At 37.1% G+C, this 5,159-nt stretch overlaps 1 non-coding gene across 1 annotated transcript; it reads left to right on the forward strand.

Moving 5' to 3' along the window:
* Positions 1 to 698: 698 nt before the first annotated feature.
* Positions 699 to 833, forward strand: LOC128589481 (small nucleolar RNA SNORA42/SNORA80 family). The gene has a single exon (XR_008381048.1). It is a non-coding gene; the product is annotated as a small nucleolar RNA SNORA42/SNORA80 family (small nucleolar RNA).
* The last annotated feature ends 4,326 nt before the right edge of the window (positions 834 to 5,159 follow it).

Here is a 5,159-nt window from a genome sequence, read left to right on the forward strand (position 1 = left end):
GGTGACCTCTGTAGGATTCATTGCTGCTTCTTGATGTCTAATAAGATACAGATAACTAATTGACACTGTTTACTAAGACTAGTGAATTTAAAAATTTACAGCAATGCTACACCATTTGTATGCATTGATCACATCAACACCATTTTTATTTATTTATTTATACAAATTTATTGAGCACCCACTATTTGCCAAGGCACCAGGCCAAGAACTCAAGTGATGATAAGAAATGAGCATAAGGCAGGCAAAGTTGTTGTTTTCTAGAAACTGCCAATCTTAGACAGGAGGGGAGGGGAGCTGTAGAAGTGAGAAGGAAACAGACAAACTAATGCTTGTAACTCTGAATGATAAGTACTATATTGAATTCTATTTAAAGTTCTAATAGATTGTATAAATGCTTTATACATTTATAATACCAAATTTTCATGTTATATCACAAAATTAATACTAATAAAGGGCAAATATAATGTGTTTGTTGGCAGAACATATTTATAATCTTTATAATTAATATCTGAATAGTAAAAATTTTACATGAAATAGTACCATTGAAATTAAAAACAATTTTTTTAGATCTCTTCCTTTTCTAAGTATAATGCAGACAGAGAAATTGAGACATTCACTAAATCTGGCTTTGCTAAATGATCTCAACTTTACCAAAAAAAGGATAGCAATTTTTCATTTAACAAAGAAAATCATATCATGCATGGGTTTGGATTTCTGGAGGGCCTGTTCCCCTAGGCCTCTCGTAGTGCCCCATGCCAGAGAAAACTGTGGCCCTGAACCGTTGCCTGGCCTGGTGTCCATAGGCTGCTGGCACTGAAGTGGGTTGCACAGAGGAAAAAAAAACCACAAGCAAAGAAAATCAACAGACATGCAAACTTAAGATGAATTATTGTTTAATAATTACTCATATATAGATTAAGCTTCACATTTTTCTCTCTTTTATTTTTGGCTTTAACTTATTAATTTAAATGGTAATGGCAGTTGTTCACTAGCAGTAGTAAAGGTCATTGCATTAAAGGAACAGGAGGAAAGTGTTTTCAATAAGACCTCTTCAAAGAAGGGGTCACATACAGATTTCTCTGAATGAAGAACTTGGTAAGAGTTAGACTACTACAAACAGATTTGGCTCAGAAATCGTAACTAGAGAATTAACTGAGAGGTTTTGAAAGGCATCGGAAGACGGTGTTCTGCGTCAGGGGTGATGAAGAAAATATCCAGAAAGGTTAAGTAATTAGTCAATACTAAACCAATATGTGACTGAGACAATGACACAAGAAGGGAAGACAGAACACGGGAAAGCTTACTGTGAATATTATAAACCACCACTGGGGAAAAGGAAACAAATAGACGAGGTTCAAACAAGCTCTCAGAAAATGCTGTGCCACTGCGCTTCTTTCACACTCTTATTCTGATGTTTTGTCTTCATCAGAACTCTAAATTACAACTGACTTTTGCTCAGAGCACCAAATATGACACAGTTCAAATGAAGACTCTGACGCCAAAGAGGATGACAAGAAAATCTTGTTAAAAATATTCATTTACTTGTTAACAGAGTTTTTCTATACACTTTTTAATGCTGCCCTCTAGGATTCATTTTTATTTATTTCCTCCAAAGGTTCCATATCTTTCATGACAGTATTCTTATTCATGTTGCCCAGAAACAAAAGAGCCTGAGGTTTCCTGACACTGGTGCTTTTAAGATATGCCCGATTCCCTAGTTTTGAGCAGAAGTCAAAGGAAAAGATAATATATGAGTAGGAGAAGACCTGAAGCTTGACAAAGACTCTTCTTTTGAGAGAGAGAAAGAGAATACCCCATTCTCATTAGGAATAAAAGCCCAGAAGCTACGAGCTGACATCAGCCCGGGAAACCCTAGGCTTCTTTGAGTCATCAGCGCCCACAGTAGCTCTACAGTGTCTGAAAGCAAGAAAAAGTCTCCTACTCAGCAGTAACCTTTTTTGGTCATCTCTTTAGTTGAGCATGAGCTCCTATAGTTAGTTAAATGTACCAAATCAGCTATGTAACTACTTACATGGTCATGATATTCATTAGTTGCTGATCCCATGAAAAGTTGATAAAGGCCAGCACCAACTATATTATAGTCATTGTATGATGGGTTTCACTTGCATTATCTTAGTGAAACCTCACAGCAATAGCATGTTGAAGCACTATAATCTTTTATTTATTTTTTTAATATTTCATTTTTAAAATTTTTTTATTTTTACATTTACATGTGTTCATTAGGCTTCTACTTTTTGCCTTCACAAAATTAAAAAGGCTTAAAATTTAACAAAATTAACAATGTTTAAGAAGAGGAAACTGAGGCTTAAAAGGAAAAAAGTCACAAGTTTGGGTAGACAGAAACTAAAAGTCTTGGAGGCACTGAACCCACATTCAAAGGAGAAGACCAGACTCATGGAAGTCAAACTTATAGATAGCAGGCTAAAATGCCTACTTATCCCTATATGTCTCCTACGTCTATACATCTAACTTCTTATGATGGGCTGTAAGCAGGTCTGATACACAGCTAGTATTAACAGGCAAGGCTCTAGAGATTGTTAAAGTATTTAAAAACTGTCCTGGAGTGGAACAAGGTGGCTGGTGCCTGTAGTCCCAGCTACTTGGGAAGCTGAGGTGGGAAGACTGCTTGAGCCCAGGAGTTGGGAGTCCAGCCTGGGCAACATAGTGAGACCTTGTCTCTTAAAAAATTTTTCTAAATGACCCCCCCCCCCCCACACACACACAAAAAAATCCCTCTATTTTGCAGGTTGGAAAAAGTACCCTGGTCAAGCTGCTTCTGTACCCAGGACCTCTCTCTGTACCCAGGACCTCTTTGGAATAGTGACCACAGGGTTACTATTCCAGAGTTTCTGGAACCTGCTCTGCCTCTAACTGGTTGATGTTGGAGCCAGTCAGTCCCTCAAAGCTCTGCCTTCTGGGCTTCTGCCACAGGAATCTGCAGGCTGAACAGCTTGTCCCTTCTATAGCTATCAGTGGGAACTTTAGCCACCATGGAAATTTAGCTCTGAGGGATCCAGAGAAAGACAAAAGAACTTGGCAGTGTGGACCAGCTGGTGGGTCACAGGTGGGGTAGCGTAGGAGATGATACCATGTGTATATTTTAAATTTCACCTCCAATTGCAAGACCATATGAGAAATCCATATCTTGATAAAATAAGGTATTAGTCATTTAGTAAGATAGGGTACTCAATTATGTTTACAATGGGATCTAGCAGAAAAAAAGACAATCTGGTCTCCAAATGCAACCATGAAATTTAAGGTAAAACCATAAAAACAGTTCTCGAATGTAACAAGAATGTCATGTTATGCTAAATAGATCACAAGATAAAAATACCGCAGGAAAGTAGATTATCATGCCAGAAACTGTGCCATTCCTAGTGAAGAAAGTTTAAAAATCTCTTAACTTTTGGAAATTTGTCATTTATTTGATAAGTAGTAACCATTTTTTGAGGGATGGGGAATCCTTGATAGAGATGCTGAACTTACTAATAATGGTCAGTTTCTTAGAGCTAGTACAGTTCTGATTGCCCATGGGCAGAAACTCTGTTTTCTACCTGCTCTGTCTGTTTAGTGGTGGGAGACGGGCCATGTGGTATGTATGTTGAGAGGAGAAATGACAAGGGGTTGAGAATAAGATATTAGCACAAAACTACCAAATTCTGAGTAGTTGATCTACAGAATAAACTTTTAACAATTTATGAAATCATTGACTCTGAAATTCGATGGTGGCTTTCTGCCACATTTGCGCTCGCTTTATAAGGCACTTGACAATGTGTTGAAAAGAGGTTTGCCGAGTTATTTGTGTCCTTGTCTTTTTTCTACACCACTCCAAGGAAGTTCCTTAAGGGTGGGGATAACATTGAATGGACTTGAATTTGTAACTCCAAGCAGCCAATCTATTAGCAGAGTTCTGGGAAACTATATTCAAGTAAATTGGTTATTACTTGAATGCATTGCCATCTTCAACTGGGTACCTTTTTAAATCAAACAATCTCTTTGAGATTCCTGAATAAATTATCCCTTATTTTCGTACTTTAATTTTTTTTGAGATTAAATGATGAACTCATAGCCTAGTTACCACAGATGGCTAAATTGCATTGGACTTTTCACTTGAAAGACTCAAACAAAGAATTCCTGGACCTGGTCGTAATAATTCTTGTGAACACATTCCTGTAAAATATAAGGTATTTTAACAGTAATTCACAGTAGAGCTCTGCAATCTTTAATGTAATAAAATGCAACCAAAAACTCATATGACTGGAAGAATATTGCTGTCTAGTGTTGAAATGGATCATTTAAAAAATTGGAACTAAGTGCTGAACAGGGAAATCCACAATAAAAGTGGCAGCAGTAAAGAGAAAAAGCAGCTTTCATAAAGAATGTCAACATTTCCTTTCATATGGATTCTTTTGCTAAAATATGTTAATCTGATAATTTTGATTTACTGGTTTTGCTTAATATTACAAAAGGCCAATCATGTAGAATTTTACATCCATGGCTCTTTTTGTGTAATCCTCTACCTCCCCAAAAGAAAAAAAAAAACCTGATTAATGGCTGTGGCCAGGGATGTGAGTGCTATAAAAATGAGACAAGACAGTAATATGCTCTTTTGGTAAAGTGCAACTAGAGCTTCAAAAGGTGGCAATGAATCTTGTTTTACACATGGAAAATGTACACCTGCTTGAAAGGTACTCACTCTATCCACTGCTTTAGGGTTTCTAGATATTTCAAAATATTTTTTGAATTAAGGCACATCATCAGGCAATTGTTGTGTTTTACCCTCATAAAAGCTGTTTTCCTGAACCACTCTCAGGCACAGGTTTGAGAAATAGCCACGTGACCCTCTGCTATGTTTGCTGAGCAAAGAGTAAATATAGTGAAGAGGTAAGCAGCCTCCTTAAAATGCAAATGGGAGCAATTTTTCTCAGATTTCAGCATCATTCACTCATACTGGAAATAGTTATTAAGTCCCTAGAAATAGCTGGGCTTCTACTGAGCAGCCAGTTTGTTTTTGTCTCATGGACATTGCAGATTCTGTCACCAATTGCATTCCCCATTTTGCAGAGATGGCTGGAAAGCACAGAGCCAAATGTGACAAGGACATAAGACCTCATGGCACACATTTCATTTAAAAAACT

Source organism: Nycticebus coucang, chromosome 6, assembly GCF_027406575.1.
Source record: "Nycticebus coucang isolate mNycCou1 chromosome 6, mNycCou1.pri, whole genome shotgun sequence".
Lineage (NCBI taxonomy): Eukaryota > Metazoa > Chordata > Mammalia > Primates > Lorisidae > Nycticebus > Nycticebus coucang.